This window comes from Motacilla alba, chromosome Z (genome assembly GCF_015832195.1).
Source record: "Motacilla alba alba isolate MOTALB_02 chromosome Z, Motacilla_alba_V1.0_pri, whole genome shotgun sequence".
NCBI classification, from domain to species: domain Eukaryota; kingdom Metazoa; phylum Chordata; class Aves; order Passeriformes; family Motacillidae; genus Motacilla; species Motacilla alba.
This window is the reverse complement of record NC_052046.1, coordinates 6,753,497-6,775,823: the sequence shown is the minus strand read 5'-3', so window position 1 is coordinate 6,775,823 and position 22,327 is coordinate 6,753,497. Positions and strand designations below refer to the sequence as shown.

General features: G+C 40.0%; 1 protein-coding gene and 1 long non-coding RNA gene across 22 annotated transcripts in view; one reads left to right on the top strand and one right to left on the bottom strand.

Moving 5' to 3' along the window:
• Positions 1-22,327, bottom strand: part of CELF4 (CUGBP Elav-like family member 4) — a 710,045-nt gene that overhangs the window by 557,507 nt on the left and 130,211 nt on the right. The window lies entirely within an intron of this gene.
• LOC119696209 overlaps positions 1-22,327 on the top strand; it is a 125,283-nt gene extending 102,956 nt beyond the window's left edge. For all 3 annotated transcript variants that reach the window (XR_005255541.1, XR_005255542.1, XR_005255540.1), the window contains one exon: positions 1-22,327. This exon is cut by the window's left edge. This is a non-coding gene — a long non-coding RNA (uncharacterized LOC119696209).

The window sequence follows — 22,327 nt, the reverse complement described above, 5'->3', positions numbered from 1 at the left end:
ATTGTTTTAGGCATATTTTGATTTCTTTGTATCTTTAGCCACCAACTTGGAGAAAGAAAATGTGTAGACACAGAGGTATACAGCTTCAAAGGTGCTCCCAGGAGGTTTAAATTCATGGGCCCAACAGATGTTTAACATTTACTTCTACAAATAAACACACACATAGTTCTGTCATTCAATTCAAGCCACCCCTTATGCTGACAAAAGCTTTTCAGGTAAATTTACCTTAAGCCTGCTCATCTTTTCATAAATTCTCTTACTGCATCCCTTCTTCTCTCTCTCTCACACACACACCCCACTACTACTTTGAATTACTTCTAAGAGTTTGAAGCAACATGGTAAATAAGCTCCTATTAACAGTGTTTGGATTCAGGTGTTTCCTTCTGTGCAATTTGCCCAATCCTCAGTGTATTTTCAGTAGGAAAAAGGTAGCTGTTCTCCCTTTTATAACTGGGGAAACTGAGGCACAGTGTTCCAATAACCTGATATGTGTGACGGCACTTTGAATTTGGGATTAGGCAAGTCTCACAATCAGCTTCTGAGCAAATAAGTGCTTGGAATGGAACTCCTCACATCAAACAGCATTGCTAGAAAATTTCGGTTTTGTTGTGTCAGATAAGAGAATTTTCAGCAGTCTTATACAAAAGAGGAATTTATTAAAAGTGGCATCCTTGATCTATCAAGATTCTCACCTAAAATCTGGTGCCTTTGCAGATATGCAAATATCACCCTTTCACCCTTCTTTTGTAGAGCAAGTTTTTAAACACAGACCCCTGAGGATAGATTTTGCATCTGAGGGAGTGAAATTGGAAACAGAACACACGTGCAAGTTTATGCACGACCCTTCACAGCCAGAACTGCTCGCTAGTAACATCTGGTCCCCTTCATACAGACAGGCTCCAAAGTGGCTTGTCCCTAAACATATTCAACAGGTGCACACAAACAGAGTTATTTTTCAGGCAGGTGTTGATGAAACTGAGATCAGCATCAGGCCATTGTGGCTGAAATGGAAAAGAAAGAGTGGAAAGGGAATTCTGGATCTCTGTGTGAACTATAGGCTGCTACTTTAGCATGAATCAGAGAAAAGCCTCTGCAGGTCAGTGGAGTCACACCAGGGTAGAAGTAGTAAAAAGCTAAATGAAATCCAGGCCCAGGAATTAGAGCAGCAATGCTGCCTGGGCCCTAAGAGACAGCCAGAAACCCTTTGATAGAGTAAAATCCTCGTACGCTGCAAGAAACAACCTGCAAGAGAGTTCCCTGTCGGCATCATTAATGCATTCCCCAAAGCAGAAATCAGAAGGCTCTTTCCAGAGGAGGGATGCTGTAGAAAGAGGCTCCTTGTTTAATGATACCAGTGAATGTTTTGCCTAATATGGAGACAAAGAAATTTTCCTTCTGACTTGGTATCAACACAGGTTGGCACAGGCCCAAAATTCATGGTCAGAATGGGTGCAAAGGAGGGTGACAAGTGGAAAGGAGAAGTCACTTCACTAGTGGGATAGCTAGAGAGTGGTTTTACAATTCATGATCCCTTCTAGCCCTTTAGCTTCCTGGATCATGGGATTTGCCTTCATTATGATTTTTTCCTCTGTCTTTTGGATTTATGAAAAATAGGGAATTGGTGCTCAGGATCAAGCAGAACAAAATCAAACAGCCCTGGGGACAGCACTGGCCACAGGTGAGGAAGAGAATACAACTGTGCAAGTAGGCTAAGAGTCACATTTTCAGCTTTTTACATGATTTTAAGTCTGGACTTGTGTTCCAGACCAACTGAAAACAAAAAAATTACAAGGCATACAATATTTCTTTCTCCATCTTCTTCAAAGTTCAGGTTTCAAATCAGTGTTGCAGTTTCTTAAGCTAGTGATCAGACCTGAGAGGAATCCCAAAAGATCACCTGATCCAGAAGGAAACATAAATATCCAGTAGTTTGTGGATGCTTGTCTAATATCATCTTCACACCTTCTATAGACTGAGGCAGCACGACAGTCCTAAAGCAGTCCTCTTTTCCTATGTATTGAAACAGTGTTCCCTGCGGTAGTTGTAAACCCTGAACAGAGGAGTTACCAACCTCTATAGAAGCACATCTGCCTGACTTCCAGGAGAGAGAGGCCAAGCTTGTGTTTGTCTTTTTTGGTGGTTTTTTTTTTGGTTTGTTGGGTTTTTCCTTTTTTTTTTTTTTTCTTTTTGTTGTTGTTTGGTTTTTTGTTTTGTTCCTGCTCCTACTTCTAACCTTATATTTAATTATTTTATTTTCTCTCATCTGATGAATGTAACTTTTACGACTTCTATGCCACAAGCTATGTTTATGTCTAATAATGTTTAATTTGTATGGAGATGCCTTGGTTCTTGACCTCTGTGAACTGCCATTGTTCTGGATACCAAAATATCAGTTTCCTCTTCTTACTCAGATAGAAGGAATTTGTCACTTGGTACACCTGGACTTCTCAACATTCACATTACCCAGGGTGATTCTGAAATAACTCGGAAACCGTAGAAAGGACAGATATTGGAAGAAGATAGAGAAACAGACAAGGAAGAGGAATTATAGAATATTCGAGTGTTAGGTCTAGTTTACATTTCTCCCCCAAAGCAACATTGAAAAACTCTGACCAATACAGATTTATCCTATGAATATTGCTGCACTAGACTTAAAAAAAAAAAAAAAAAAATCAAATGCAACACTTCAGACCAACTCCAGCTGAAACTTAGGATGAAACTGAATATCTCTGGTTTTGCCGAACCTGTATTCCTAATGCTGTTTGTTCTAAGTCAGCAAACCCTTGTTTCTACAGGGAATGTTTGAACTTAACTCCTAATCCATATGAACGATGGCAAGAACACATAAGAGCAGGAATCTTAAATCTAAAGCCTTTTATTTTATTTTTCATTCCCTGATAGTTCCATAGCTCTAAGCATTGTGGCTTCCACAGAAGGTAGCAGCACATTGCCAGCAGCATACCTAATTAATTCCTCCTCACTTGTTCCATGTGGCTTCCTTACCCCCCCCATCCAACTGACCTATTGCTTCTCTTCAAGATAGGCTAAATTAATGATAATAAAATTAAGAAAGAAGTGAATTATTTAATTCCAGAAAGTATCAAAGCCTACATGATCCCAGCACTGAGTAGGCCAGAAGGATCAGTCCATACCCTGGGGATTGTTTTTCTGGGCTCCACCCAGAGTTCTCATAAAAATCAATGGGAATTTAGCCTGGTCTTCAGTGGGTGACCTTTTGATTCTCAAGAGGTGCATAATGCTTGGCATTTACTCTGTGCAGAGTCTTTCATGAGAAGGGCTCAAAATGTCTCTCTACACAAGTCTCACAATATCCTCAAGGGGAAGCTAAGCATTATCCTCATTTAATTAATGCATTGCCAAAGGCTAAAATACGTACTAAAGGAGGCTGATCCTTCAAGGTGCACAGCTTGCTTATATTCTGGTGAAGCTGGTGGGGAGATGAACACACTGAGCACCAAAATGGATTAGCCTCCAAGACCAAGATCAGTTTTCAGATCAGATATTCTTGCCTATCATGCTTCATCCAATGTTCATACTCAGTACCTTCACCCACTGCTGCATCATGATTCAAGTGGTAGCAACAACAAGAAATATTTTAAACTGATTGTTTGTGGTGGTATATGTCCATTACCTATCCAATCCTGAAGCACACCAACCAGTGTGCCCCTTTCTCCTGTCAATCAGTACAGCACAGCAAGCAGAAAGTCTCACTAGGAAGCCACCAACCTGCAGAGGACTTGGCTTTATTCCTGCACTAGCCAGGACTTGGCATATGGCCCTGAGGTAAGTCACCACTCTCAAATCATCTGTGCAACTCCTATCTATTACCCTGACACTAATTATGAGTAACTTGCTATCAGCAATGTGCTGCCTAAAAGCAAGTAAGCAGGAAGGGGAACTGAGCCATAGACAAGCTAAGTAAGTTCTAAAGTCATGTAGGATGTCTACTGTAGCCAGGGAATTCAACAGAGTTGACTCAGGTCTTTGTGGAATTGAAATTCTGTCTATTGGACCATATGGAAAGAACAGAGATGTAAACTTCCCCTTGCTTATTCTCATCTGCCACCCACTCTTTCCCTCCTCCTTTATGGTCATAAAGCTGCTTATTTTCATTACATCCTAAGCACTTCCAGGCTTTCTGTACTTTTGAAGAAGACTTGATGGCTTGATTGAGACTCATAATAAACATGTAAGCAGGCAGATCCCTAAATTAGCCTGAAAATCCTGATAGATGCATTGTCATAAGAAAAGAAAGAAGCAGTGGGGCTAAAGAAAATTTTGCCATGATGCAGACCAAGAAACAAGTGCTCAGAGTTGGACTGAAACAGCTTTTTTTTTTTTTTTTTTTTTTTTTTTTCTGCAAAGCAGCTGTAAAGCAGAATTAAGATAGCATGTCACTGAAAATAGGATCTCTCCTATGGAGGATAATGCCTACCATTATCTCAGAACCATTTGCTGTTCTATATTCAAAGAACTCCTGAGTCTCTACAATAGGCAGCCTAATTGCAAACATTTGGTGTCAACTTTTGATGACCAGAAGCAGAGCAAACCCAAGGTGTATTTCAGAACAGTGCATGAGTTTTCTTAGCTCCAGGGGCTGTGCAGGGCGTCCATTAGAAGGTGATGAGCTAACTGCAATCTTCTTGGAAGGTTTTATGACTGTACCAAGGTTTAAAGAGTTGCTGCTAAATGCACCTCAGATAGGCCCAGGTGCAAGACCAAGTCATATATAGGTACTCTGACAAAGTCACTTTGAACTGGAGAATGAGGATTTCAGGATCTGAAGCCAAATAAAAGTGGCACTGAAGAGGAGGGACAACTCGATAAGTCAACCTCCAGTTATAAAAGTACTGAGCATGTGTGCTGGAGGTGATTGAGCACAGCCTTGAAAATGTTAGTGGTGGAGAAAGTGTATGAAAAAAACATCCTAAAGATGTCAGCTTGATTAATGCCAAAAGGCTTCTTCAAAGCTTGATTCTCCCGGTCTGTGTTTGTGCTCTCTTTGGCCACAAGTTCAGTTGCCAGTTAAGTTGAGTGCAGGATTTGTTGCAGTTAAAATCTCAGCTCTGAGAACTTGCAAGTTTTTCAGAAAAGTAATGAAATTTTTAAATTCAATGTTTCTGGAATCTTCGTGAGCTACCTTTTTATTATTATTATTTAAATTTGCTTTTTATTTTAGTAATTATCTCTAATCTTTTATGCTTGGTACTGAAAGATATTTGGACAAAGTATATTTTGACAAGTTTTCTATATTTTTTTTAATCTAACATTTTTTTCTCTTTTTTTTTTTTTTTTTTTTAATCTAACATTCCAAGAGCAGGCTACCATATTTGAACATGGTTAATACATAGAGTTTATAAAAGAAAAGGATTCATGCAAATCTTCTGGCAGAGTATTCTCTTTGATTCTTAGTTAGGTATTCCTTAGTGCATGCTCCAACCAAGAGCACAGTTATAAGCCTATAAACAACATGACCCATAAAAATTCAACACTAGCTCCTAGTTATATATTGTTACTTACTATTTTCTTTATTATATTAGACATCTCCCATGCTCCAGGTATTTTACAGCTCTTAGGATAGTTAATGCAATTTAAATATATATAGTGAATGTACTGAGTTCTCGTTTGGGAAAGGAGCTATAATCTATCAGAAAAAAAGCTAATTACAGTTTATCCCATTGATTTATATCTCCCCAAGCCTCCCCTCCCAATTTTTTTTGTAAGTATTAAAAACCTTAGGTTGTAATTTTGATATATGCTGCTAGATAGATTAAATACCAACTAATTCTCATATAAAACTGGTAGTTTGATCAATACAACTAAAAGCTTCATTCCTCACGTATGTATTTCTCAGCTTTAGAACTATCAATTTTAATCTTGCATGTTGGGATTAGATAATAATCAGGCCAGAAATTCGTCTCCACAGAATTGAAAAAAAACAACTCCTGTTCAAATTCCACAGAAAAGAACATTTGATCCCTCTTTGGAATAAGGAAGATATGCTGGATAACCTCACCAGATCCTGTCCAAGGCTTCTATCACCAACCCCAGCTGTCCTTCTCTAGTCAGTAACCTTGGACAGTTGTGAGAGAAAACACCCAAACCCCGTTAGAAAAAGCAATTTCAAAATTATTTGTTTCCCAGGCTCGAAATACAGGGAAAGATACTGGAAAACCACCAAGAAGGTTTGCCCTCACATTCTGGAAGCAACTGAGCAAATCTGTTTTGCCCTTCCTGTACGATACAAATGGATTTCTCACTGAGTGAGTCATTTCATTTCCCAGATAGCCCCAGTGTCCTTCTTATGAAGGAGGGCACAAGAGAGAAGGGAAGAAACAATAAATAAAAGTCACTTCAGCAACAATGGGTGTGATGTGGGAACCTGATTAGAATGTCATAATGTAGTCGTGATATAGGAAATTAAATAAGATAGAGAGTAAGTAGCCTACAGAGACTTTGGTTTCAAATAACATTTACTGTCACGCTGAAAAACAAAAAAGAGAAAATCAGGAAAGCTACAGAGCTGGTCATGAAGAAGGTCATGAGAGGAAGAGAGGAAACTGTAACCCTTTCCTTCCACAGAAGAAAATAAATATGTGATACAATGCTAATGAAGACAGTTCACTCCCAGAATGAGTCATTCAGCAGAAGCAGGGTCTTTGTCCTGCCTGTTGATTCATATTCTTTTCCCTCCAGCATCAAGAAGTTGTCCTGAAAGGGTTGGCTGTGTGACCTACCCGCTAACGAGTTTGGGTTTAATTTTGGTATTTATTTGGTATTAGCATAGTGTCACCCCCAGGAGATTTTCCCTTCAGTGGTTTCTCTGTCCCTCAGTCTCTGGGTTATCTTCTGTGAGGTGGGACAGAGGGAAGCTTGAAGCAAAACATGATGCCAGAGGAGCTACAGAAGAAATGAGCCATGGGCAGGCAGAGTGTCTTTGGGTCAGGAGGTCATCTTGGCCTCCACTTCACCTAAATTAAGGCTGGATTTTTTTTCCCTTTTTTTTTTTTTTTTCTCAAAATCTCGTTGTTGCTGTATGAATTATTCTTAATGGTTCCATTTCTCTCCTGCTTTGACACACAGGAGCTTTTAAACAGACCAGGCCTTTGGATGTGAGAGTTCAGATCTGAACCAGCACAGTGATGGGACAAAAGGTCCACTTATGCAAAGCTTCCTTGGGCAAAATTGTTTAAAAATAAAAATAAAATGAGGATGTCCACAAAATTTGGTTGTAAAAGGAGTATCAGCTGCACAAGGACTGTACATCAGACCTGATCGAGTGCAATAAAAAAAATTATAAAGCTTGTCCTTCAGAACTAGAGCATTTTATTTTCATTTAATGACAACCATGATGGTCTTTTTAAGAAGCAAGCAAAAATTAAAGTATTATTTTTAAGCATGTATTTTTTAAATGTATCACTTTATGGAGACATTACTAACCAGATAGCTGGTATAAACTGTCATATTTCTAGTGGCTGAAGACAGCTGAATCAATACTTCAAACTAGGCTCAATATTTGAATGCAGCAGTAAGGAAAGTGGTGTAATCCACTGTTATAGATTAGATGGCATGTCAATCTTAAATTGCACATTACAGAAAATCTAGTTAGAGAGACTTTACTCTAAATATAGCTGTTTTTTTCTAAATGGTAAATATTCTTTGTGATAAGTTATTTAGCCCAAGTTTTTGCGGTGTCATACAATGCAGAATTTGTCTCCTGCATCTATCACATAGCGTAAACCACTCAATAAAACATCAAATTAATTATCAAAAAGTATTTAAGATCAAAATCTTTGATTACCAGTAATGAGATGTCCAATGATGTTAATCACAGAAAAAGTGTCTGCTTAGAACTAACCATCAGAAATAGATTTTAGTGTGAAATAAGCAATGATCATTATGACAGGGATAATAAAAAAAATTGAATCAATTGCACAAATATTAAGCAAGAGCTCTTGTATATTAAATATTCATTTTATGCGGCATATTCACACCTATAACTTTGTAAATAAATTTTAATGTTTATTGGGGATTTCTTAACTTTCAGCAGTGAACTTCTGAAAGGAAAACACAAATCTATTTAGAGAGCTCTTTGAAAGGTGACTTTCAATGTCATAATTCAGACAAATACTTTTCCTCCAAGCAGTAAGTACTTTTTAACTTTGATAGAAAGAAATCCACCTTTAGATTTTACTCCTTTTTGTTTAAAAAGTTTATCTTCTGTTGACCAGGGCTCTGACTTTGCTCTCCACAAAATTAGAGACAAAACTCCCATTTGCTCCAACAAAAGCACAAGGCAGACTCGAATTCATGATATATTGTCTCTTTCAACAAGTCACAAAATCCTGCACCATATTCCCTGCCAGGCAGGCTGGTGCTGCATTACTTGGGCAGACAACTGAGGGACAGAGGCTTTCAGAATAACATGAGGTATTTTCCCATCTTTGACTATACCTGTGAGAGTCAGAGGTAAGCAAGGGAAAACTGAGCTGTCCTACGCCAGGTTTACCACGACTCAGTGGCAGCAGTACCTGGCTCTGATACTGACAGTGAAGCCTGAAGCCAGGAGGAAAAAGATCATTCAAGATGGGCAAAGACTAGGTGAATTTTGGAAGCTTTTTCCTCCCTCTTGTTTGAATAGCAGAGGTTGTGCTTGCCTGGAGCTGCTGCAGTGGCAACCCATGGCTTGTACTCCCTTATATCATCATTAGCCTGAAAAAGCATGTGATCTGTGCTCCAATTTACCAGTAAGGATTGGATGGATAGCTCTGTTGATGGCAGGAATATCCTGGCAGCCCTGCTGCAGTGAAGGGTATCTTGTACTCCGGTCAGATCAGCAGAGCTGCTGTCTGTGAAGATTTGGGGAGCAAAACGACCCAGCAGCTCCTAGAGAAAAGCTAATTTGTTTGGATGGGGATAGATTGAGAAGGACATATTGGGTGGATGGGACCACACTGGACTGTGCTCAAGTTACATGTACAGGTTCGCCCCTTTCAAGGGGACAAAATCCCTCTGAAAACCCCACACCCGCAGGAGCTCACCTGCAGTTTTGGGTGGGCTCCTGTCCTACAGCTCTGTGCAGAACTATTGGGTGCTGGTCTCACGGCTGCCACACCCCACTGCAGGTTCAGGTCCTGTGGGAGACACTTCTGCAGCACTCTCAGGTCAGTGACACCAATTGCCATTTGTTTGAAAAGAAGGAAATAATTTCATATTCAGCTCCAATAGTATTTTTCTGTGCCAGTAAATTGCTTGTCCCTCTCTCCATCCCATGGGCCCCAGGGAGTTTTGAGGAAAGTGCAATGATTTTCCTTAGAATAAATGCTTACAAAAAGTTCTGGTTTAGAACTGGTTTGTGATAATAGCTAGGCTAAACTGGTCATCCAGGTGAAAAGTGTGATTTTTTTTTTTTGGTCCAAAATTAGCATACGGTTCTTACATTTACATCTTTTTTTTCTTTTTTCTTTTTATTTATTTATTTTTTTAAATTTAATTGTTTACTTAAATAGTGTTACCTTTCTGGAGGAGCAGATAGACAGAAAATCTGCATGTAGGTGAACAAATGGTGGAACTACTAAGCATTAATTTTTCCAGTCTTCCTCCTGGTTTGGAATCTCTGCTGTCAAAGTAATGTTCTTAATCTCAATGAAGGCTTTTCCCTCAGTGAGAGTCAGGCTTTCCCTCCTCCATCCACAGCCTTATTTTCATTAGCTTTGCAGGAAATTAATACATTTGAGATGGCTTATTCCAGAAGAGGAAGGAGAGAGAGAGAGACAGAGAGAGATAGGAGGACTTGGCTAGTCAGTTCAACAGACTGAAAAAAGACAAGAATGGAAAATAGAGCTACAGTAAAAATGTTTAAGACTCATGCTCTCAGAAACCCAATCTTAAGAGAGGATCCAAAAAAATATTGTAGTGATTTCAAAGATGTAGCTTCTTGGCATCTATCTACACTATAATAATATTTACTCTCATTTTACTCACTTGTTTATAAAAATGAGAACTAAAGAAAGCAAATAGATTAAAACTATGAGTAGGAAAAAGAATGACAATTCAAAAAAAAATAACTGGTTACACTGGTCAGATGGTTAAGCTGCATATATTGGGAGCTCCTGAATCCTGACACTGCACTCTTCTGACTCTTATACACCTGAGTATTTATCAAGTTGTTGTTGCACACACTGATCTTCTAGGTCTGGCACACTTTCTAAACACTTGTGAAGCTCTTGAGACTCATTTGCAACCAGTGGCAGCATTATACATAACTATGGCTCTTCCTGGCCTTGAAGCACTAGGAAGAAATGTGAGGAGTGCAGACACAGAGCAACAGGAAAAGTCAAGGCATCACAAAAGCAAGGAGGGCTGAGTCCTATCCAGGATGAAAAAGTCTCTGTATGCCTCAGATGGAAATACAGCTCCTTTCAAGACAGAAGAGCCTAAGGCCATACACAGTGAGTTCAAAAGGCCACACTCAGACCTGCCATGACAAATGGAGTTTATTTTGTGGAGGGAAGCTTCATCCCCAGCTCCAGTGGGCTCACCCTGGTGAGGGATAGAGCCTGTAGGTGTGGCACCAAACTGGAAGCAAAAAGTACTGTTGCTAAGGAGCCTTTGGAGAAATAAAAAATTCTGTACCTCTCTTTTCTCTATGAAACTCTTCAAGTAAAACACTGTTTCCCTGTGCAGTGTAACAAAAATGACAGCAGCCTCAAAAGTTTTGTTTTGTCACTTTTTGTGACATTTCCTGTCTGCTCAATTATTCAGTGGCCAACGGGACCAAACTTAGTCTGGTCTTGTTCAAAGGCTCGTAGTGTGCTCTGCTAACCTAGAGAAGAATCTTTTATTCACAGGTAGCTGAATGGCAAAGTTTCTTTGAGACAGAGACCTCCTAGGGCCAAGAAAAGTGCAATATTCTAGAGAGATAAACATTCTAGTATGACATTTCACATCTATTATCCAGAATGTCCATAAAATCTAGCCCAAATTAGTTTAGGCCACACTCTTGATAAGCTAAAATTAACTAAAATGTCCAATTCTGCTCTTAGATCACTGGGACACAGGAAAATCAGGTTTGAAATCTTGGTTTCATCAAAGATTTTTCTCTAAACTCTGTAAATTATATGAGGACATTTAATGTGCATCATATGTTAGCTTGCACATCCCTCTGGATCATTACGGAACCCCATCATGAAAACACACTTGCAATGCCTCAGCACCTTGCAGTTTGAGTCCAAGGAGTAAAATCAGGAGAAGACAAACAAGAATGAAAAATGAGAAGAGTGCGTTATATATAAAACATTCCCACTCCCATGCTGCTGTAGATTTGTCTCCATATTTTGAGAAACACCCAAAACATCAGAATAGACATTGTGTATTATTGAATTCTTACAGAACTACAAGCATAACAGATCACAACACCTAAGCAACACAAATAGTTTCAACTCTTGCCAATGAGTCCTTTGAAAATGAGTCCTTTCTAGATTGTACAAATTTGAGAAAAAATGCAAAGCATTGTGCTTTGGACTGCAACAACCAGTCTTCTCTACTCTACCATCCATTATACGCTGAAAAAGGGAGAAGCCCTCCTGGGTTGGACATCTAATTCTCGTGTTCTGCAAGTTATACAGGGGCCCTGAGTTCTTCATCTCAGTTCTCTGTCCCATATTAGCCTGTTCTTTCAGTAGACAGCAGAAAACCATAAATATACACTTTAAAAAAGACTTTCCTCTTTAAGGGAAAACTCAGGTACTTTACAATTTGACAGAGTGCCCATATTGCTAGGTGATGCAGAAAAGATGAAGGTCGAAAACTTTCTGAGGGCTAGGACAGCTGATGTACTTGAGGATCTGTAGCAGCAGAGTAGGGAGTGGCCACCCCAATGTCCATGCATGGGATAGACACAGAACATCCAAATTCATACATCTGGTTTTTATATGGTAAATTACTTACCTAGAAAACTTCTCAACTCATTGCTCGCCTGTTAGTTATGCTATTACCCTTGTAAGTATTTGATGGAAATGTACTCAGAGTTCTTCTCAAAAGGCAGTTTTTGTTTTGTTTTGCTTTTTTTTTCACCTGCAGATGGCTTTCTGATCCACACCACTGCTATCAGAGGTGAGCATCAAATTTCTAATCAACACATTTAATCACTCTGTCTCTTCAGAGAGGCCACTGTAGTGATCATGTAATCTCCTTTGTCTGGGTTCCTGGAAATTACTTGCAAAAACAATGGTTGCAGCTGCAGAAGTGCCGCAGAGTGAATAGGGAAAAGAGGTGCTCCAGCCTCTTTCTCAGTTCCAGCATTTCTCCCTCAATTTAGAAAATGCAGAAGATCCAATTAGCAGCACTGAGTATGGTTTCCAGAGCTATTGATGGGGCTCTGCATGGAGCACCTCTCTCAGCTAGAGAAATAGCATATCTAACCAAAAATACAACATATACTACTAACACTTTTATATTATATTGGGTAACTGGTGTTGGAGAGACTGAAGTCGTCATTACTGTTGCTTAGGATTTGTCATGCTGCCACACCAAATGTGCGTTGTAGATTTCAATGGGCAGAAGTGACAGCAACTTAAAGGGGCACCAACTGTTCAATTTATCTCATTAACTTCAAGCTCTTAAGTAACCTGTCCTTCAGAAACGCTTCAAGAGATTTCATTGACTGCAGAGTGAACTGAAGGAGATTAGCTCCTAACTTGACACCTCAGCTGGAGTGAATCAGGGGCCAGCAGGCAAAGACACAAGGATGAAACACCAGTTCTCTTCACAGCTGTACTGCTGACTGCTGGTGAACAAGCCTTCCTCTACCCCAGTTTCAGCTATCCCTCTCTGCTACTTCCCCACACTGTAAAACTCCCAAAGGCAAAGGACATCTCTGCACATTCATGAGACGCTTAACCCTGCAGGGTCCTGCCTCTCACAGAGCCCAACATGCAATTATTGATGCATAACTTTACAATCTGAATTACTACATCACCAGCAGAACTCCTTTTGACAAGGCAACAGCTCACATTAAAAAAAAAAAAAAGAAAAGAAAAAAGCACCCTCTGAATTAGATGATTCTAATGGAAGTACAATCTTCCACATCTGAGTAGAATATTAATACAAAATTGGAGACAGCATCTTAGTATTAGGAGCCTAGTCCCTAAGTTCACTATGTATTGAATGAGCAGAGATTGGCATAGCCAGATGGCAATTCAGATCCTAGGTAGGCTGAACTGACCCCTGGAAGTGTCTGTGAATATTAACAATTCCCTTTAATGATTTGGAAAGCACGTCTTAATTTATACTGAAGCCTCTAGCGTATTTCTTTCCTTTCCCACCCGCCTAACAAAATGTTGACATAGAAGACACCAAAGCAGAAAAACCCCCCAAAGAACTCTAAAAAATTTATCTTCTTCTACTTGAAGCTGTCTATGCAATAGATTGTTTTAACCCACTTAGTTGTATTTTCTGGACAAAACCACCATTGCAAACAGAAATTTTAGAATTCTGAATTTCAAGAAATAGATAAAAAAACCCTTAGCTACCATATAGTGCAACAAAAATGATAAATTCTGAATCCATTGACATAAATGTCAAGGGTCTCATTCTTTTGCAGGTCTCAGCTTTAGGTGGTACCTGCTACCACATCAGTACTGTTGGAACTACTGTAAATGATGGAGGAGAGGAAAAAGAACATGAAATGAAATTGCCCTTACACTGATACATCATTTTTCCCTGTTTCCACAGAGCATAGTACTTGAAGAGGGGGAAGCTGGACATAGGCCTATTCATATGAACAGCTGCTCCTGCTAATTACCTGTCGGTTTCTAAACTCCTCATTGGAAGATGAGGGAACAGCATTCCCACCACTGGAACTATTAAAAGATCATCTGTTTCTATCATCAGACCAGAAATGAAGACTCATCTCACCAGGATACTAGTAAGGGTATTTAAGAGGGAATTGTAGCAGACAAGGATTCATTTATCTCAAATTCTACCACTGAGTATCTGCCCAAGAGTTCTTCTATTCCCACCTGCTGTTGTGGGAAAATCTGTTAGAGGGTTACCAAGACCAAGCTCCAGTTTAAGGCTGCACATTCACAGGTATTGTAGGAAGGCAATGAGTCAGGAGTATATGTAAATGGCCAGAGACATGAAAAAAATGAAGTATGAGTAACAATTCTTAAGAGATTAACACTGTCCACTGTTGGAAATTGACCCTGAGATGTTTCCTAGTCCCTTTGTGTGGGTTTTAAGTGGGAAGGAAAATCTCAGTCTACTTGCTTTCATGGACCATTCACAATAGACTTAAGGATTCCCAATAAGGATTCCTGAGGTTTGGATCAGGCTGGCAGCTGCTCACCAGTCATTTTCACCAACGACTGATTAAGTCCCTACTTTAGGCAACAATTTAAAATCAGAGGGATTTTAGGGAGAAAATTCAGTCATCTTCTGACTCAGACTTAAAATATATCCAGTCTCATCCAGTTTATGTAAAGGGCATCATGAAAAATGAAAAACCCTAATCAGCTCTGTAAAATCATAGTATTAGCTACTGTTAAAAGCCCAGAATATTTTTTTCATTATCAATATTGGATATGGAATCCAACAGAGGAGAGGGCTGGTGGATATTGTGTACCGTATGGATTTTTCATGCTACCAACCATTAGTTTATCCCACAAATTAAACACCTTTCACATTATTTTATTAGAGAGATACAAACTTGCCGTCAGTGAGGTTGTTTGGCAATGTAATTTATACATTCTTTTTTACTCATCTGTTAGCACTAAGGCTTTCCATTGCTTTGGTGTTTTTTGTGGGTTTTTTTGTTTTGGTTTTGATTTTTTGGGTTTTTGGTTTTTTTTGTTTTTTTTTTTTTGTTGGGTGTTGTTGTTGTTGCTGTTGTTTAATATCCTCTTCCAATTCTCCTTGAAAATTGAACAAGATTAGGTTAAGATGAGCTTATTTTTTAAAGTAAAAAGTCACAAAGGTGGATGAGGATACCTTCAAAGAGATAATGCACTGTAATACACTGGGGATTCCTTGCTACCAATTTTTCCCCCATGGAAGGCTTTTTCCATTTTTTTTTTCTTTTTAATCTCTATATAGTTTATAATAATATTTTGCTTCTTCTGTCAAAGTAAACTGGCCAAGATATCACTTAGCTTCATTTCCTGAGACCTGACCAAGGGTCAGAGATTACCTTGAACTGACGTCTGACATTAGCAAATAAACAATCTCCTCTTGTTTCCCACTTGGTGAATCAGCAGTCCCCATGCTAATGGTGTCGACAGGTTTTTGCTAAAGCAGGGGAAGGGGAATTCCAGGCTGACAAATAAGTCCCCCGAGAAATGCACCTGTCAGTTACAGGAGAGCCTGCGCTGCACCGCAGAGTCAAGAGCAACAGGATGGATCCGTGCCACTGAAAGTGATATTCACAGGGTCACGGCAAGAGTGAGCTACCCTGGTGCACACAGGATACCAGGGCAGCACAAAAACTGTTGGTATTATCCACCGCAGGCCCCAGGAAGAAAAACCAAAGCAATGCATCATTTAAAAGAACAGCAGTGCAGACACAGGAGATGCGCTGGTCAAAATGACCTTTTGCTCCTTGTGCAGTTTCTTGCTGTGTTGCTATCCAACACCCACATAGCATCACATCACACCACTCCCTAGTTTCCTGCTGTCCAAAAACTTTCCTCCACCCAATTGTCCCAGAGAAGAAATGCTAAATTGTCTGTAACTTTCTGCCTTTTTACAAGGCTTCTTTTGGAAATAGTCCAGAAAAAAATGCCCTCTAGTTTTTTCCCCCACACTTCCTCCACATAGGGTCATTACTTCCCCTGCCACAGTGAACACAAGTTGACTGTTAGGCCAGATTCTGGACAAGAACCAAGCACATGAGGATTTAGTCTTCCAAGAAGGAAACCTAGAACCAGGGTTTTATTCAATGTGAAAAGAAAAGACACAAGACCACTTTTGTAAGCTGTGGAAAATATGATTATAAAAAGACATGGAGGAAGACACTGGCAATTGAGGAAAGGAAGAAAGTGGCTGCATCATGGTTTGATGTCTCTCTTTGCCTCTTCCTCCCTGCTCTCTGTACCCTCCTTTCTCTCTGTCACACCAAGGCAATCTGGGACCTAGCTGAAATATGACACGACTTCATCCCACCCTGGGAACTGCAATGCTGACACTACAAACCAACTCTCTTCACCCAGAAATCTCCCGTGACTGCCCAGTTCTGTGGCAGCTCTGGTTACTGCAGCACTTTACCAGGGAAAATAAGCGGCACCCTGAGCTGGGGAGATCATCTGGCTGACAGCTCCCCACAGACCAGGAGACAAGTCTGTTCAGTCCTAAAATTGCAACATGGCAGGAAAAGGCAGAGTGAAACACAAAATTAATAGCACCAATATTGCCATTATCGCATTAGCACAGGCTCCAAATCCTTTTGAATTCAGCCTTCCAAAACAACCCATGGAAAATCGGGGACTATACTTCCCCTAGCTATCGAATTGTGCTCTTCTCTCAAGAAAATGTAATTTTTGCTTTCAGAGAAGGGAAAAAGAAATTCCATGGGACATAAGAATTTCTGTTTTAATAATGAAATTTACATCAATCCAATTTTACTCATCAAGAACAGAGAGGCTTTAAGAGTGCCCTGAATTTCCAGTATTCAGGTGGCCACTGATGCTCAAATTAGCTCTGTTTCACAGCTGTTATTAGTAGTGCTTTGTGCCTGCTTCACAACTAACAAAACAGTTTTATATTAACACAGGGACCTAAATAGATTTGTCCATTAAATGCTAGTACATTAGACCCAAGGTGTCCCTTACAAGCATCCCAGTGGAGTTTTCTAAACAATCTTGGCTAGAGCAACCTTGGGAGGCAAGTTTACTGGGAAGCATCACTATTAATAATAACCCTTCCAGGGCTGAATCCAGGGTCTAACACAGAGCTCTTTTGGAAGTGTGACTAAAGCTACACCATCCTAGTGGGAAGAGGCTAAAATAAACTGTTGGAAGTAAGATGAGGAAACATAAAATCTCAGCAGAGAATGATGTGATCAAATATTTAGATTCAAAATCCGTTACGTTACATAGAATCTTCTTCCCCTCCCCTTGTCCCCACACTGACAATGATATTGCAAAGGCAACAAAAGTATATTCCTGACAGATCTAAATAAGATTTTTATCTCTAGAGGGGAAGAGACTTGTTAATTTTTTGGTGGGTTGGGCAAAGCAATGAGATTCACATTGTTGTAATTATTAATTTCTTCAGCAAAGTGCTAAATCTCCAGGTACTTTACATATTGGCTACATTCTTTTTTTTTTTTTTTTTTTTTTTTTTTTGTATTTCCAGCAAAGCTATTAATTTAATACCATCTTCTCAAAGGAAAGAAATCTGAATGGAATTAAGGATGCATGATCACAGCCAGAAAAATGAGCAGAGGCAGGAAGAGGGACAGAGAGAAAAAATTAAAGCTCTGATAGTTTAGTCTGTTCAAGAACACTGGTGAAGAAGTGTTCTCTAGAATGTTAATTTGTCCTTATTCAGGTAGATTTTCTGTCATTATCAAAGCCATTTTTTTAACTTTGTTTGTGCCAATAAATAGATATTTGCTGTATCAGACCAAAAATGTTCTCTAGAAAGGGATACTCTTACAAGATGCTATTTATCTAGAAATACCAGGCAAACACACCCAATCTAAATACAAATATTCATGTATATAATTTGTACCTATGATTCTTTCCTAGAAGGCTTTGATTCCTGCTAAGGCACACTAGGATCAAGAACTCTGTGACTTGCAGATCAGCCAGAGAACACAGTTTGGACAGAGAAAGGAAAGCTGGCCACTGCATCACTCATCACTGGCAGGAAGTCATCATCACCACCTTTCCCTACACTGCACCCCAGGGAACAAGGCTGATCCAGGTCCCTTTTCCTTGGCTGTGATCTGCTCTGACTCATTATGGAAGGATGGAGCATTATGGAAGGTCTGGGACCAGTAGAACCAGTTTGGGAGGCCTGCTGGACAAGGGGACATTCAACATCCAACAGTGCCTGTGCCCCACCATTTGCTGGATATGTGCAGAAGAAGGAAAATCAGGGAGGAAAACCCAGATTCACTACATTGAAAGCAGGTGCCAGGCTAGAGAGGCTAAATGTAACACATTAGGTGATGCACTAAGAACAATTTGACACTTCTGATAAATGTCTGAGAAAATCTTTAAGTCCCAATTAAAGGGTTTGCCCAGCCCAAATTTTTTGGCTTTTTCTTTTTTTAGTTTATTGAAAATACCAAGCTGATTGTGCTGGGGGACAAGCCAAAAGGTTTTGCTTTTAATCTTTTCTTTTCCTGTTTCCTTTCTTCTTTTTGCTTGCTCAGTGGTATTCATAAAGCATTACCACCTAGGGACAGGTTGCAAGGGGTTCAAATGTGATGATAGTTTCCATATCACTACCTGAGACTAGGAGAGGCCAAGGGGGAACGTGCTTCCTACTGAGCTTAATATTTTCAAGGAACAATGCCTGTTACAAACCCACAGTGCCGCTGGGCCCCAAATTCTCCTTTTATTAAGAATCAGTCAATGCAGCTCCACCTTGGGAAAATTCAGTCTCCAAGCCTCAGCCACGAGTCTTTCTCAGAAAAGGGGGTTCTTGCCATGCCTTTCTGGTTCCCTCCTTTGGCCTCACTGCAGCAGACCAGGATGTTAATTGGAAAAGCAAGGCTAATTAAAACCAGAGAGGCAAACGAAACTGTGGGGGGAGCGAAGGGAGGAGAGGGAAAAAAAAAAGTTAAATTCAAGCACATAATAAAGAACATTTCTGCCCTGCTGTTCCTAGGAGGGATCTCATAACAGTGGTGCAACAGCCCAGAGGCTACAAGGAAAAAAATTAAGCTACTGTGTATAACAATGAAAACATTAAACCCTTTGTGTACCATCAAAATGGAAACCAAGAAATAAAGTTAAGATGCTAAACATGTGTTTGAAGAGCACTGAAGCATGAGGCATGTATTTGACTTCCACCTTCTGGGGAGTGCAGGGAGGCATGACTGAGATCTATTAAATCCAATGATGGCCAAATGCTCCGCAGGTGCATTCGGCTCCAGTCAGGGCACAAACCCTGAAGAGCATACAGAGATTTCAGAGCGTGGTGCCACCAGGCAAACAGACTGCCTCGCTGGAGACGGGTATCTGTCATCTCTTGGGAGAAGGTGTCATCATCTTTTCTCACTGAGTATGCTTAAGGATGCTGCAAATTCTCATCTTGTGACCCAGCACTCACCTCTCTCACGCTGGGGCCAGCCTGGGACCCACCCACCATGGCAGGGAGGAGCCTTTGCATGCAGGGTAGTTCATAGGAAACCTCTCCTCACAAATGTGACATCCCACCCCTCACAGCTGCTGGGGCACTGGTGCACACAACAGCTTGCTGATGGAAAGTCAGATCAGCAAGGCCCAGAAAAAGTAACAGGATTTAAAAGATCAGAGATGCTTTTTTCTTCCTCTCCAATTAAAGACCTTCTTTATGCTTAATATCTCCAAGAATTTTAAGACCAAACTAAATCTCAGATGATGCAGAAACTTTTCTCTTTTGTTTGGTAAGTCAAAGGGTTTGCAGAAGTAAGTGAGAGGGCCAAGACTGATGTCCTCATTTCCCTCCTTGCACATCTCCTCCTCCCTTCAGGAAAGTTTCACATCTTTTGCAGAGTCCTCAAGTGCCCTCAAGAGTTGTTAACCCCTTTGCTAGCTCCACACAGAGACTGTTTTCCGCAGGTCATTGGATGCTCCCCATCCCAACCTGCACACATGAAGGAAAAGTTTGTGGCGGCGAGTATTGACAAGGTCATATTCCTGCCCTTCTTTTTTTTTTTTTTTTTATCTGCAACCCAGAAGTGACTGCCTTCCTCAGAAATACAGCTTGAGACTCATTGTAACGCCATTCAAACACAAGGAAAGTTAAACTTTCCCAAGTAATTTAAAAGCCAGTAATAATATAACCAAGTTTCTTGATAAAGAGGTAGGAAAGACTGATTTTCCCCTAAAAGACCACATAAATTTCAGCTCAGAAAAAGAGACCTGACTATTTGAAACACACACAAAACACCAAAAGGAAACAATTCCCTTTTCTTTTTTTATTTCTTTTACTCCTAAGTTCACTTTTGTTATTAGCTTAAAAGTTTACCTCCTTAATTGGGTCTAAGAAGGAGCACCATTCACATGACATTTAGCTACTGGGAGTAGAAAAAAAAGAAGAAAGATAAAACAATATATATTGAGAGATTGAACACTACTTTGCATGACAAGAGGTATGTGGTGGGAGGGTACAATAACTTGAAGCATTTCTGTCCCCACACAGTGAAATTGCCCTTCTCCAACCTGCTTCATCAGCTTACAAAGAGTTCCTGTTTCTAAGCGATTTTGACCTCTCTCTCTTTGTTTCTTCACCAGGATCACAGTAAGTGTGATAGGACCTTAAGGACAAAGAGAGGAAAATAAATAAAAGAAGGCAAGGACAATTGCAGAGCGGCCAGTGTTAATGTCACCATATAAAGGGTCTGTCAGCATTTCCATTAGAAACTCCTATTTTCAAAGGTTTATAACTTGGCCATAAAAATTCACTCTGAGCAGCAGCTGGAAACTTGGCAAACAAAATCTCACTCAGCTTCAATTGATTTTTCTTTTTCTTTCTTTCCCCCTGTACCTTATCCGCCTTCATCCTCTACCTCTTCCACTCCCCCCTTCTTTTACCCTCCTCCTAGACAGTAACTTTGAGTTGATTTAACCAAAGGATGCACGAACAAGCATCCTGTTACACGTTGTTAGATGCACTAACACTACTCATTTTTTGCCTTTTCTGGTCCCTAGTGCTTTTTTTTGTAAGTCTTGCAATCATTTGGGGCTTTTTCTTTGCTTCCAACTTTTTTTTTTTTTTTTTAATGAAGCATTTTCTAAAATCTTCAAGACAGGTCTCTACTTTGGACTGATTGCAAGTACCATGTATCAATATATCAAATGCCCCACAACTCCTTTGAAGAGAAATAATTAATTAAGAAGAAGCTCATCAGGAAAGTGTGTGTTGCAGTCAGTCCTTTGTGACATGTGAAGTCTGGTCAGAAATGTCAGGCTAGCTCAGCCACGAATAGGAAATGCTGTGTCTCCTGGTTCGTGCTGGTTTTGACCCACCAATTCCCTTCTCCTGTCATACAAAGGGCTCATCTACATGGGATGTTTAAGTGAATATGACAGCAGCCATCTTGGCTGACACTTGAGAGCAAACTGGAGACTCTAAGCATGATGCTGTGCAACTTGAATTAAATTGCCAAGGCGGACGGACCAGGCACGGAGAGGGGATGCATAACATATGCTGAACAGCAGGAAGGCAGCTCTGTAGGTGTAAGGAGTGACTTGAATTAAATGCAGCTTGCCCTGGTACAAGTCACTCCCCCAACAGCAGCTCTGAGTGTTCACAGATGAAGAGAGTGAGAGGAAGGAAGAAAGAGAAATAGGGGCATTGCTGTTGTTGCATAGGGAGATTTCAAAAGAAGTCCCAGCAAAGGTAGGTTTTAATGTGATGCCAAGCAAACAAACATTGTGCAAGAGGAGCAAGGAGACTGAAAAGTGAGGCATGAAAGGCTGAGAGTTCAGGCTCAGAAACATCCCTGTGTTTGAGATGCTTCTCTGAAATGCCTGAGTCAGCAAGAGGGAGAAGATGATGGGGAGGCACTGGCCTCTGTCATGAGATTTTCCATCCCAGTTTTCATTGGCAACAGCAAAAAACTCATACACAAAATCAAAAACATGTGAGAGATTAAATAGGAGGAAAAAAGACAAAATATTGATGGTCTGAATTTTGGGACATGTAATATCTGTGTGGGGGGAGGGGGGGTGGGGGATTATATTCATGCCTGCACACTTGGTGTTGAATTCCACTGAGCTGTGTTTTTTTTTCCACCACATATCACAATATAATTCAAGCTGGACAAAGTGAGATGACAAGACCAAAATATCCATTGTATGATTTATGGATCACCTGAAATATTCAGTGCACTCTTTCTATTTTTGCATTAATCTAAGAAAAATAAACAATTATATTAGAAGCCCATAAAGAAATTACATCAGCGCGGAAGTAGCCTCTTTATACCATGATCTCATTTTTCAGACTCTGCACAAAGAATTATCTTCACAGTGAGGCATCTCCCTCTGCTTTGTTTTGCACATACTAAACTGCCTAAGAAAAAATTTAAGGCAGTGTCTCTGTCTTCCTCCAAGTATTTTATATTTCTGTGTCAGTTAAACATGAGATGTGA